This window comes from Antrostomus carolinensis, unplaced genomic scaffold (assembly GCF_000700745.2).
Source record: "Antrostomus carolinensis isolate BGI_N321 unplaced genomic scaffold, ASM70074v2 scaffold10176, whole genome shotgun sequence".
Taxonomy (NCBI): domain Eukaryota; kingdom Metazoa; phylum Chordata; class Aves; order Caprimulgiformes; family Caprimulgidae; genus Antrostomus; species Antrostomus carolinensis.
In genome coordinates, this window is record NW_010321146.1 from 11250 (window position 1) to 26283 (window position 15034).

Here is a 15034-nt window from a genome sequence, read left to right on the forward strand (position 1 = left end):
AATCCTGTATTCATGCAGTTGTACGAAGGACATTACAAAACCGGAACTCCCTTGCCTTGCACCAGGAACTTGCCATAAGTCAAGTCACAGATGTGAAGATGGGTGCAAACTCCACATGTAGGCACTCTCATAATCGTTATTTTTTTTATCAGCTGTGGCAAGCAGCTGTTGTTAATTCTTCAGCTCCTCCCGGAAAGTTTATTGTTTGTTCCCTTCGGCAACTGGGCAGAGATTAAATAATGACCATCCTTACTGAGTGTTTATCTTGGGCCAGGCAGGTACTTTAATGAGAGTGCTGTTCTTTGTTGTAAAAAAGAGTTTTCATTTTCAGTATCTCAGTGTTACTACAGCATTTCAAGAGTTTAAAACTGCTTCTTCAGAACAATCAGCTTCTCTCCTATGTTCTTCCCCAGAGCTGGTCTGAGTCTTCTCTGTACTGAAGTGGTCCAATTTCAGAGATGCTTTCCTCCACAAAGAGCAGTGACTGACTATTAACAGCCTTATCTTTTGATTTGAGCATACAATTAATGAAAAAATAAGTGTGTTACATCCAATAAATTGGAAGTGCGTGTCTGTGTTGTGATGAATGAAATATTATTCACTTGCTGAGCTGCATGTTAGTGTAGCTAATTACAATCCAGTTCTGGAAGGCAGAAATCCTCTGTTGAGGGTAGCTATGGCTTTTGTTAAGATAGTTGTACAAGCTGCGGTCTGTATTTATGGGGTTGGAGGAACACTCAGCGCACAGAGGTAATTATTTCCTAATTTTCACTGTTCTGAAAATGAATGTGTGCACTGAAACATGATGTGAAGTGTCTATTTTTAAATTAAAAAAATACTTCAATACTTAGGGAATAGAATAAATTGCTACAACTGGGGTCTTAAAGGGCTGAACATAACCACAGAGTTGATATAACACAGTCAGTACCAGTTTGTGCTTCACCCTGTCTCATCATGGTTTTGCTGATGTAAAGTGATCACTGAAAAGAATGAAAAATACATGAATTGTTGTTGTATTTGATTGTGGTTTGAGTCAGACGAATGCCTGCCTACAGAAGCTAGAAAGAAAATAGCACATTCATATGTGTACTACTACAGCTATAGGGATTTAACCTCAGGACCATTATCTAAGTTGGTTTTCAACTTCTGGCCAAGATATAAAAAGGCTCTAAATCCCCTTAACAATTACTAAGATTATTAATGGTCTACAGGGTACAGTACCACACAAGCCATGATACCTGTTTCAGGCTTCATGCTTTTGCTTCTTATGCACAGCCTTTCTAGATAGTAATCTTTTCACCTTTTTTCCAATCGTGCTTACTTTTCTGTGTGATCACTAGAAAAGTTGCCATACTTGTGAAGGTTTCTTTTCAAACTGGGTGTGTGGTGACTTTCCTGTGACTTTAAGATGGTATATAAAAGGAAAAGGCTAAGCTGTAATGACATGCTTTGATTTATTACCCCTTCAACTCTGCTTCCCACTCAATTGTTACTTTAAAACATAGAGGTCAGTACAATGCACTAGAAGGCATGTGGTACTAATGGTACCAAATATGAAGGCACTGGTCAATCTGTATGTCACATATGCATATAAATTCATATATAATGATTGCAGGGCTTTTTTTCCTAATAATTATGATCCTGTTGTAGTTCAGTCATCAATGTATTTCCTTCTCTTTTTAATGAAGAGTATTAGATTGTCCCCAACAATCTATTGCAATGAAGGTATTAACAATATATGTTAGTTTTGCTGCTGTCAAAATGTGTATGTTTATTACACACTGAAGATGGCCATACATTTAAGAAGAGCATAACTATTCAGTTTACTAGCATGATTGACTCATGAATAAGGAAAAATAAGAACTGTAGATAGCTACCAAGGGAAATCTTAACACTTGCTCACACTTACTCAAAGCCTATAAATGTCGAGAAGTAGAATATAAATTATTTCTGTAATTCAGAAATAAGAGAAGGAAGCTATATAGTGGAAGCTCCCGAAAATGCCATCACTTGAGTGATTTACATCTAGACTTAAAGGAAATACAAAGTATATTCTAGAAAGCAAGCATATCTGCAAAGAGCAGAGGCAATAAAGAAACATGTCTCTGCATTCAGATAAATTAGACAATATCTTTCAATCACATGTGTCTCTATTCTTTGCCATGAAAAACCAATATGTGCATGATCAAATATATTTTTATATTCACTCGTTCTTAATGTGACTTTTATTTGTCGATCGTTTTTTGTAATAGCTTGAAATCACTTGTATGACGTAAGAAGGAACTAGCCCTAGCTTCTATAAAACTGTTGTGTACATAAGCAGCTTAGTTTGTAAAAAGGATACATTTAAATAAAGTAGGTAAATAGAGGTGAAAAGGCAAGTCTTGTCTAAGAAGTGAACTCTGTAAAAGAAGTCTACTGAGTACCCACATATTGTGTAATACCTCACTGCTGGGATAGGAAACAGAGTAAGAAGCAGTCAAGCCCTCTGAGTGAGAGGATTAGTTAGTGGTTCTAATTGTGGGGCAGATTGGGTGTTCTATTTCACAAGTCAATCTTGGCAGAAAGTGCTGAATACTGGTAGATTTTTCCCTTCCTATATAATACATTTTTTCTGATAATCCCAAATAGGAATTCAGAGCTTTTTCTGCCCTGAACTGTGTCTAAAACTGAGCAGAAATCACTATAGCAGCTGTAGGCACAGAATCGTATCCTATTTTAGGGAAGATGCTGGTTACATGTTAGGGCTGTGTTAGTGCACTTTGGATTATATTTGCAACGCAGGAAGACACAGAAGTGGAGGAAGCAGTTGGAAGAAGGAGAGAAAGCAGATAGGACTGATGGAGCAGAGTGTGTGTCTGCTTAGTAGTGTACTCACACAGCAGTTATGTGCTCAGAAGAACTGGCACTGCTTTTTCTCATGCTTTTTTTCCCAAAAGATGGTGGAATAGATTATTGAAAACATACACCTGGGAAAAAGCCACCACCACCACCCAAAAATAAAAACCTTTTAAATGAGTTTGAAAAAATGAATTACTAACTAAACATGCTTTCTGCAGAGTATTCATCTACTCTGTGAGTTCTCAAACCAGTCAAACTGACTATGAGACTGAGCTGCAAACACTACAATGTTATGTTCTGGCTTGCTGAAGAAAAGACTTGACAGAAGGAATATCTGTCAAAAATCACATTGTTATATGAGGTAGGACTGTCCTAAATATTATGTTACCCTGTTAGGGTGTCCGTGTTCATCACCACCTTCATTGAGAGGCTGTGGGGATTGCATAAATAGAAATGGCCGAGGTAGGATGCTTAGAGTGTGTTGAGTTAGCTCTGTTCTTGTGATGTATTATTCTTTATGAGACTGTACATCATTCTGAAGTCTTCCTTCAGAAGAATATTCACTAGAGACTAGTAGCAGCTGCTTAATATATATTCTTAAAGCCTTTGAATGCTGCACGTTGTGGAATGGTTTAGGTCCAATGAACTTTGCTGTTTTATGTCAGTCGAGTTGTGGTCCTGCACCTGCACAGGTGAGAAGTTCTGCTGCACTCTCGCAGTGAAAAAGCTCCTCAAAACGTTTGCCTGAGCTGGTTTTTGTTTTCAGAACCATGGCCAGGGCACGAGGTAGGGGACGCGTGATGCAGACAAGAACATGGAAATCATTTCTACTAAAAAATAATTTTACCATGGATATATTGCTGGCTGTACTGGATGATCAATACCAGGTCACCTAGATTTACCAGCCATGGAACTGCTTTATTTCCTCCTCCTTCTCCTGATAGTCAGCCATTAGCAGTATGTTTGTTTCTCCTGTAAGTCAGAGCCACCAGCAAGTAAGGTAAATTGCAGCATTATTTATCATCTTCTAATCAGAAGTGAAAGACATCTTTGAAGTTTACAGATTTTAAATCATGCCCAAAGGTATTTACATTCATGTCCTCTTCAGTGGTTTATTCTGGGAAACATATTCCAAGTGTGAGCAAAACACAGTAAGCATAAGAAACACAAAACTGAATCTGAAGGTTTAGTTTAGCCTCAGGGAGTCAAAAAAGAACGTGAAGGATGTGCACGCTTGTGCTTCTCTTTCTGCCTCTGAATCGCAAGCATTAAAATGGCTTTCTTAACTCATGCCTCCCCACCCTGCCCGCCAAATCAGTTTGTAATCAATGGCACATCACTCTGTAATAAAAATTATGTAGTAAAACTAAATGTGGGATCTTATGGAAAAGGAGAATGATGCTTACTTACAAAATCTCTAAATTTATCCTCTTACATTCCTTCTCTCCTGAATTTCACCTCTTTGCCCTTGTACACCCACATAGTTACAAGTATTGAGCTTGGGACACCAAGATTTCCCAGGTTTGACCAGGTTTGTTGGTGTGCAAAGTAGAGAACAAGAGACACTGCTGTTGAGTCCCCATTGCATTTTTAAATTTCTTCTTGATTGATGATGATAAACTACTTTGGACAGATCTGTATATCCTTTTGTAGTCATTGACTGTTGAGATGTGGTACTTTGCCACAGAATATGGTTTATTTCAGCTTTCTTAAATCTTAGATCTGATTACTGCTCGTTATCTGCTCTTCTCTGTTTTAATTATATGTCTTTAATCTGTTTTCTCAGTGAAGTAATGGGAAAAGAAATGGTATATGTAACACACTGCTTCATTGCCATCCTCCTGATACCAGGATGCAGGGTCTTCCTCTGTCAGGTCATCTGTGCTGTGGCCCTAGCAGAGTGCAGCTCTTTTCTTCTAGATATAAGCAGCACTCTTCACGTCATCTCCAGGAGCAGTGTCTTGGGAACCATTAACTAGAACCTGGCAGCTGAACTTTTTGACATGTTTGGGAACACATCCCATTGAGAGTTTTGTTTTCCTTCTCTGCACCTTTTCTAGTTTTAAAATATGCTTCTTGAAATGGACTGGCCAGAATGGGAGGTAATTTTTAAAGAATGTGGTCCCTCCATTAATGCATATGGAGTATTAAGTGTTACTTTGTGTTTTGTTCTCTGTGCCTTTACTAACACCATATGAACGTTCTGACTGTCACTGGTCACTTAGATGGTGTTATTCTGATACTTGTCACATTGATTTCAGGGTATTTTTCCTGAGAGCTGGTGACTGACATTGTGCTCTTTGTATATGTTTTCATGCAAGATGAGGACGGTGGGGGAACACTGGAATTCTTTTTTTACATTCACTGCTTTACCAGTGTAAAGTTACTGAGTTTCAGCTGTCATGTTATTCCCCCTCAATATTGCAGGCTAATTCTGCAGTTCTTTCAGTTTAGTGCTCTCCTGGATAACGGAGGATCTTAAGAAACTGTGTAACTTCACACTTCACTGCTCTGAAACCTTGAGGGAGCTCATCAGTTATTTCTGTCTATTGTGACAACTGACTTCCCTACAGTTTTTTAAAATCTCTGAGGAAGTTGCTAATCCAGGAGAGGATCATCTATGAGAGCTTGTCCATTTAAGAGCTTTTGTTGAACTTGAGCAGATTTATTCTTGAGCTTCTCTAGAACACTTAAGGAATGCCACACAGCCTTGGCAGTTTGTTTACTGTAAATTTTATAAATTTATTCTAAAATCTCTTGTTTTCATACCTTGAATTGTAAGGATGCCTCAGACTCATGCTCCATAAAAAGTAGCTGTTACATAAGAGTATCTCTCCATAGTGAGTTATCACCTCTGTAGTGAACAATGAGAGAAAAACATCATTTAACTCTTCAGCTGTCAGAGTTTCTTCCTTGAATGTTGTTTTTGTCATCTCCTGCTTCATTAAGTAGCAGTTTTCCTGCTTCTAATAGAATTGAATAGTCTGTTATTTTTTTCTAATGACTCAAGGAGCTAACTGCTCCTTAAAGCCTTTGTAACCCTGTCTTGTGCTTTTTGTTATTACTTGGGTTTCATTTGCCTTTGTTAGTTTGTGCTAACATGTTATTTTGCCTCTATTACTGTGTTGTTTGTCCAGGCTGGATTTTGTTCTCATTTCTAGTCCTTTTAGGTCTGTTTTGATTGATGGTATTCACCTGTTGTGAGCCTCTAATATAGTCCCTTCAAACAGCAACCAGGTCAGTCCTTATTTTGACTGTTTTACTTGTTCATGGGTATTTCCTATTTCTAAAGTTAAATATTAATCTGCTATTAATGGCTTTATTACTCCTATAGGTGTTGAATTATGTACATTAAAGCATTATTATAGCACCTCGTATCTCCATTCCTACCTATAGTAGTCAAGTCCCCATACAGACTTATTGCAAACCCCATTCTCTGTATCCTTGATAAGCACATTCCCAACACTGTAGCTCTGGTAGTCTCTGTTTTATTGAAAATCTTGTTCTTAGCTAATGTCCATGTGCAAGAAAAAAACAAACAAAAATCCCCCCAAACAACCCTGTCCCCTAACCTTCAAAGAAAAATAAATGAACATTATAAATGTGTCACAGTAGAATTTGTGAATCTACCCAGCAAAAAAAAAAATCACCTTTAAAAAGACAAGTTTCCTAATGTAAAAAAAATGACTCCTTGACTCAAAACTACTGCTGCTTGAGTAGCTGAACTTTCTACATCCCACAAGGATAAGCCATAAGCCTGCAACAGAAGGAGACTGAACTTCCTGTCAACTTTCTGAAGTGGATATGTATGAAGTAGGTGTGTAGCATATGGCTGGAGGTACAGGCCTGTGGGTGCTCTGAATCTAACAGTCTTTTTTAATACCGTGTCTCTGTGACTTACGTTAAGGAGGAGGTATGCAAACTAATTAGTTGTAGACCTGGGGAGGTATAGAAAGATCAGGCTGTGTCTCGTGGAAATGTGTTTGCAACTAGCAATACTCAGGATCGTGTGAATGTTTTCACTAAGTTTTCCTCAGAGTCAAGAAAAAGGTTGCTGAGAAATATACCTCGAGTGCTGTGTGGTTCATGGTATTTTACAGAACTGAACAGACTTTTTTTTTTTGTACTGTTCTTTTGCAATTTTTGAATCATTTATTTAGTGATTTTTGTATTGAAGTAGTTCCAGACATGAAGTAGCTTTTGTGAGGCGCATTTGATTACTACATGGGAATATAGGATATAGGAAATGAGAAGATGAGTGGTGGCAATGAAAGATTTGAAGGAACTAAAATCCAATGTATTTTTCTATTGAAATGACAATATTTAGGCAATTGTTATTCTGACATACCAGTCTTGGATTCAGTGCAAATATCTGTTTATGGATTGTGGAGGAAGTTAGAAATAGAAATGTGTTATTTTCATTTTCACTGCCTATTCTTGTCTCTGCTTCATTCTCTCCTCTTCCCGCTAAACAAAGAAAGCTTTTCCCTAAGATGCATATAGACTGTGCATATACTCTTACCTAACTTATTCTCAGTGACTCAGTAGTATACACTAATCTTCTGTTCACATCAGATTCTTTTTATATTTTTAAAATTTACTTTGTGAAATGGGAGTTACCAGATTGTATGGTACTTTGTCAGGAATCACACAAAGAGGATACACCTTCTTAGTCAATTAGAGAGCTTATTATGAAGGTGAATGCCATAAGTTAAGCATCAATCACTTCCAAGTTCATTCAGGTGTGCTTTGTTTACCAGCTTATTTTAACATTGTTTATTTAACAGGAGTCAAGATAACATACAGGATTATACAAATACTCTTTAGCTTCGTAAAACCAAATTCTGTTAGTTCAAAATTGCTGCCTGCACCCTTCATGAAAATCTCATCTATGCATCCCATTTTAGGAGCAGGTGACCGGCTCTTTCCAAGTTCACTGAATTCCCTTCAGTTAAAAGTGTTTTTTTCTGTTTGCAGTTTATTTTGGCTGTGTTCCACGTACTACCTCACGTGAGAGAGACCTGGCAAGTTCGGGGTCACAACATGAAAATGGCAGTTTCGTCAAAAGAGGAAGTTTTTCCTACAACAGCTACAAAGTAGCTCCTATTAAAATTCGGATAATCCATGTTTTGTAATCTGTATGTTTAATCAGTTCATATTCTGTGTGTTTGATACAGTTTTGTGTATATTCAGTCTGGTCCCTCGTAGCCAATTAGAATCTCATACATCCTCAGTCAATTCAGAGGGATTTTTGCTTTGATTTGAATGACCCAATCTGAAAAGATTCCTGTAATGGCAAAGTGAAAACAAAGAGTTTAGGACAGGAAATGAGAGCTGAAAAATTGGATTTTCTTTGACTTATCTTTATTCCCATAATTTTTTTTGCAAATGAAGGGAGAAGTTTACTCCTAAATGTATTTAACATTAACAGAAAACAATAGTTTTCCAGGTAATGGCTAGAAGTATGATTTACATTTTGTTTCATTATAATAGTCTTCTTCAAGAGCCCATATGCCTGTCTCAGTCTTTCAATTTCTGTAACATCCTAAGTTACTTTGAGCACTTTGTAATAAATCTGCATTAAAATCTGACCATTTTTTTACCATTTTTGTTGTTTTAAACACTTTTTGTGAATCAAGAATGATTTACAGAACAAATTCTTTATTGTCAGACAGTGCTAGCACTTGCATTCAATACCTGAAGAGAAAATGTCTAACTTCTAGTGTTAGTTTGGAGACAAGCATGTTCTGTCTGGTCTAAAATACTGGAAAAATATGCTTTTTGAAACGTATGGCTCTCTGAGATGGTAGAGAGATGTTTCTGCAATAATTCATGTACAGATGTGTTGGACACAGATGCTGACAGCTGGCTCCAGCCAACCCACCACTGCGCACAGTTGAGCCCATCAGCCAGGCTGGTGGCACCTCTGTGGAAATACATTTAAGAAAGGGTAAAACTCTGTGTAGCGGTGAGAGAGCTGCTGGGTGAGGGTCTTGCAGCCAGCCAAGGTTAACCTACCACAGCAGGAAAAATAAGGAAACTTTTTATCTAGTTACAGGTTTACCTGACCAGAGTGACACCTAAAGCAGTGTTGGTTAGGTACTGATCTGAACTGGAAACTTTACTCTGGTCTCTGTCTTGGGAAAGTACAGAGAAGATATTATCACTTCTCTCCTGGACCTGCTTTTGATTTAGCCTTTTTATTAAGCTATTTGCTTACAGCAAACATCTCTTACAGAGCTGTTATGAAATACTTTTTCTCTATAATGTTTCCAACATACGGAAGCATTGCTGGAAAAATAACTGTTCTTCAGACTGGGCAGAGAAAGATGATTTTACTCTGTTATCCACATTCTGCGTGCTTTTACACATCAGCAACATTCTGCTGTGGTGTGTTCAACTAAGTCTTACTGTCCAGGACAAGAGAAGAGTTTAACTTTGTTTTTTTATCTTTATCTTTGCATAAACTGAGAAACATCTTTGTAAATGGCCTTAAACAATTTGCACTTAGATCCATACCAAAATCTCTATTCTCAGGACATGAGCTATATTTTATATCAAATGTTTGGATTAACTGAGACCACGTCCCTCCTCCCTCTTCTCATCAGCAAGTCCCTGTAGTATCCGCATTGTAGAGTTATGATTACTCCTGCTTTCCTTGTCTTTGGAATGATGAAACTCTTAAGTATTCTGTGTGAAGTTGAAGAAGTCTTGCAAGTAGGAGCCTTAGAGCCCAGGGGTTCAGGTATTAGAATTGTTCAATTGAAAGTACCTACAACAATCATCCAGTCCCACTGTATTCTCCCAGGAGATGTAAATATGAGTCCCCAAGATATATTTATGTATGTCACCCCTCGCTGAATGAGTACTCAGTGAGCTGTAGAATGAGAAGAAGAGCCCTCATTTTGGGAAAAAGCTCTGGGTTTTTTGAAAGGCATGAAGAGAGTCATGCCTATGAAAGTATTAGTCATGGTCCACAGAAAAGAGGTAAAATGTAGACATACTCCTTTTTTTTTTTCCCCAATTTTCCTCTTGCCTGGTCCAGACAGGTCCTTGTTCAGAATGCTGGATGTGTACTTCTCATTTTGAGCCCTTGCTGTATATTGCCTAAGCACTTTTGTGGTTCTATATCTCTGGCTGCCTGTTAAATTCTGCAGTTGTAAATATTGGGGCAAGAATTTTATGGAAACGTACATCAGAACTGTGAGGTCTCCTAATACTCTGGGAAACAGTTCTGCACATCAATTATCTGTAATTTGAAGTTATAATCGGATTTTTTTTTCCAAATTGTTTTTATTCAACCCTTACAAAATATGATTGTTGGTAGTCCTAGTAGATGCAATACATCAGGGGGTGGCATGGAGTCTCAGTCTCACTGCTGCTGTTGTATAGTGCAGGTGATCTCCTTCTGAGAACTGACATTTTCAAAAGCAGTAACTGCAAAGGAGAAGCACTAAGGGAATACTCAAAAGTATTTTTTTTTGTTTTTCTCCTGTTTTTTTCCTCTATTTTTTTCCCTTTCAAAAGGCACCATAACAAGTGATCTGATGCAAATTTGGAGAATGCCTGGAAAATAAACAGTGCAAAATATCATGGAATTATGTGATGGAAAATATTTCTCAGACTAATTCATCCTGCCCCCTCCTTTGCTGTGTGCAAGGTATCAGCTTTCAAAGTGTTCTTCAGTATACACTGTTATATTCACAATGTTGCTGTGATACAACATTCTGTATTGACAACGTTGCCTTTTTGATGATTCAAAAGTTAATTATAAAGTAATGTTGTTAGAAAATGTACATGGCAGCTGGAAGACTTGAATATGAGTCAGATGTATTGCGTTTGGCGTCGTTTTTCCCTCTCACATGCGACTGCATTCTCTATTAATTACGTGTATTTGCGTTACAGAAAAAGATTACATTTTAACTGTAATTATGGCAAATGTAGTAAATTGTATCAGCAGGATCATACTATTTGGTGGGAGAAGGAGGAGGACTGAAGATTCTTAGCTAAATGTTCATGGAAGTGAACTCAAGCTTCCATGGTGTCCCGTGGAAGCAACACCATAGCTATAACATGGCTCAGGATAGTGCTTAGCTCAGCTATTTGATGTTAACTCTTAAATTTATGGAATTCTAACAGGTTAGTAGAAGTGTTGCTTCCATTCCATTAAGTAAGCCATTTCATCAAGAGCTGAGCAAAATGGGAAAAGTTTAATCTATCTCCAAATTTCTATGGCAAACCATTTAAGGAAGGACATGTGAGAATGTTGTACTCAGACAACCCATCTCTGTGCTTGAGATGAAGGGAGTGGTGCAGTTGGATGGTCATATTGGAAGGCTCTGTGTGCTCTGGTGAAATGCTGGCAGGTGGAAGAGGAGCAGAACAAAACCCATGGCTGCTTCTGCAGAGCAGCATCATTGACAGAGTATTGCTTCTTGGTCTGACAGCCTGTGGTCAGCAGCAAGGCAGGGATGCAAAAGCAGACATGGAAAAACTGTCAGTCACTGGGTGTAATTGCACTTTCTGAGGTATTTGTACAGTGGTCATCCTGGGATTGCTGTGACAAGACTGTAATGAGATTTCCTCTTGGGATGTTACAGATGGAAACAGACCCTAGATTCTTGGAAATTATTTATTCTTCCTAAAACAATAAGCCTAGCCAGATCCCTGCTTAATTTTATCTTAAAGTAATATAAATTTTCCATATCGGCCATTTTCTTCTGCAGTGTGAGTCAGAATTAAGATAATCTTGTGTGTAGGTTCTCCTTTTGACAGAAAGTATTCTGCAAAAGACATTTACCCTTTAATTAATATGGACATTAAATGTTAGCTATGCTGATGGAATGATTAGAAATAGTCTCATAAAAGTTTAAGAGTAGGGAAACACTCAATGCATTGACAAAGCTATGACTCAAAATACATTTTTAATCTCTCCTTCTGCATCTGCTGCTATAACAAACACACCTCCCACGCAATCAAATTTATTTTTTTAACTTTTAATTTTAGCATTCCCTGTTGCTGCTGTTGTTGCTGCTGTAGCACTGGTGTTGGGGTCCTAGGTCAGGCATGTAGTGGAAGATTATGGGAGCTTGTATTTCTACTCATGGACTTCAGAAACTTTAAAAAAACTGTCTCTGTTAAGACTCAGCAGTGGCACCTAAGTATGAAAACACTCCTTCTCATCTCTTGTTCTGGTGATATGACTATCACCAGAACAACTGGTGATATATCACTTGCATAGTGATGGCTTTTACCCATATGTTGTCAGTTGTGAGAGGATTAAAGTGCACGCAGAATTCTAAGAACTGTCATTACTATTAAAGGCAAATGAACACCTGGCATAGGAAAGAGGAAGATGACTTCTGATTAAGAGGACCAGAAGCCAGGAACAGCATGAAGTTCCACAGACAGGTCAACTCAGATGAAGAGAATTGATGTAAATTTAAAGCAAAGATGCTAAAGCAGAATTATCTTTGTTCCAAAATTAATTGGTTACTTCAGGTTGTCAGACAATTTATAGTAAATACATTAATGCTTACATATGCATGCAGAGTTATTTGTGCATTAACAGTAAGATTATTCTGGATTAAAATGCGTAATCCAACAAGCTGTAAGGTAGCTGAGCATGAAATAAAATAGACTATGATTGTCTATCTCAAATACTGATTATTTCTGAAAGGCATATAAAGCAGCTGGTAGACAGGTTCATTACCCTTCTGGCAATAAGGAAACAGAGCTGATATAGTTTAGGACACTTTCTAATGCTAAGCAGAGGTACTAATACTTAGGAGTTGTGAAGATAAGGATCTGTACTCACTTCTCAGATCAGCACAGCCATGTAAGCTTGAGTGCCCATTTTGTAAGAGTGGTCTCAGTGCTCAAAGGCACATCGCTTCCATTATTCTCCAGTTTGGGATGAGAAGAAAAGACTGGAGAAGGAAAATAGTCCTGTTTTAACTTCATAGCCCAAGAAGGAATCATGCTCCCTGTTCAGGCAGGCCAGAGCTGAAGCAGAGAAAATCAATCACTAAAATTTAGTGGTGTTTGGCCAAGAGTAGCTCTTCAAGGGGTTAGACCTATCCATGTCACCCAAAGAAACGTGTGTCTCTCATCATGCACAGGAGAAAAACACAGTATATTGACCTGAGGGATGGTGCATCTTTAGGTGGAGGATGGTTACCTTTCACAGTCCCAGCAAATGAACGAGGCTGGTTCCAGATCGAGAAGTTTTGTGGCAAAGAACCCAGAATGGAAAACATACAAGTTTCCAACTTACACCTGTGAGCAAACACATCCAATTGAATCTAAAAAGGGGTCGGGTCTGCTATGTACATGGAGTTGATGGTACAGTTTGTGAAGACTGTATGTGAATTAAGTCATGGACACTCTTTTTTCTGGGTTAGTAGTAGTTCCAGACAGGAGACCATCTGGAAAAACACAGGAAGGAATAGAAAAGCTCAGAATAAAGTCCTGCAGGAATCTCATAAGCATTTTTAGAAAAAAATTCTGAACTAAGGGTCTTGGTGGCATAAAAGAAAGAAAATTCCAAGTTGGGAGATATCTCTGAGGTGTCATAAAAAGTTAAACCTACTAAAGTAACCTTCAGGGAAAGGGCTCTGGAAACAGGGTTTCTTCTTTTTACTCTAAATGGCTTGTTACTACTTTTATTTTAATTTTTATTTTCCAAGAAGGAAAATCAATTATATAGTCTTCTAGTGGTAGACTCCCAAAGGAGAAAGGGTGACTACTTAATTTCAGTCATGTATGTTGAGTGAATGATATCCTGTGTCAGGTGAAAGAAGTGCAAGTGTGTCTTCAAATAGGAAAAGCACAAAGTCTAAAACCTTTTGACATGTGTTGAGGGAAAACAGGAAGATGCTTGGGTTGAGGCTAGGCTGGATTTGAAATAAATATAGCAAATTAAAGAAAACCACAGCTAAAGACCTCACCTTCATGACAAAAGGGTGTTTCTGGTTGACTAAAGCAGCAGAAAGTGCTAAGTGAAGTGGTTTACAAAATATAAAAGTTCTACTTGTAATTTGAGCAATGAAAGCAGGGAACCCTGAACAATTGGGAGCATTAGAGATTTCTAGACACTGCACTGAGAAACTCTGGATGAGAAAATACAGAGCCTTGCCTGGGAGCTGTGAGAAGTAAACCCTGTCAGTGCTCCTCAAGGAGCATGTGTTTTGTCTTCTGAAGAGAAAATACCTCCTCAAAGGTATTGCAGAAATACCTCCTCAAAGGAATTCCTCAGAGTAAAATACAGTGCATGTGAAAATCTTGTATATCTGAAGCAGCGTTCTGAACTGGTTCCTGGCTCTGTTTTCTGCTTTCTTCTCTCTCTCTTCTTCTCTCCATCACACCCTCTTCATCTTTCTCTGCCCAAGGCAAAGCTGACCCCATAGCTTTTGTAGGATCTAACGTGGGACAACAGACTGTGAATTCATCATTCATGTACAAGGTAAGCAAGAACGAGCTGTTCAGGGGAATTCTGTCTGAAAACAATTGTTTTGCAGTCTGGACAGTAATCTTTTCGCCTTTTCCCCTTTTTCCTCTATTCCCCCCCCACCAAAGCTTAATGTGTTGTGAGATTCTCTACAACCTTTTTGATGGACTTTCTGTTGCACCCTGACAATGTTTGATAGAGCATCTCTTTTGCTGTGAATTCCTTGAATTTACCTTGTCATCCCATCTCAGTTGTGTTTTGGGTACCATATGCAGTATGGGCTATACCTTATTTTAGATGTTTCCCAGAGCTTTACAAACAAAAAGAATCCAACAATTGCCTGCAAAATAATTTTACGATGCATGGTGTAGCATTTTCATTTGTAAGGGTTACTGTTGTCTACAAGGAGCTCCAAAAACATAGTTTAATTTTTACAGAAATCATTCTATGTGATAGTGAAAAATGAAAAATCCTTTGGCTTTGAAACCATTGCTTGAGGGTATCTCATCCTGAACTTCCTTCAAGGGATTTCTTGGTTCAGCCACTCCAAGATTCCCTGTTTGTTATAGGAGTTACTGAAGGTTAAACTTGGCGTGAACATTTGAAGGATTTAAAAGCACAGCATCCTGTAGAAGAAACAGAGCAATAAAAAATTGCATGATTACTGAATCAATATTGTACCTTTTCCTGTATACTGAATTCCTTCATTTATGGTGAAAAATACCTGTCTGCTTACTTCTTATC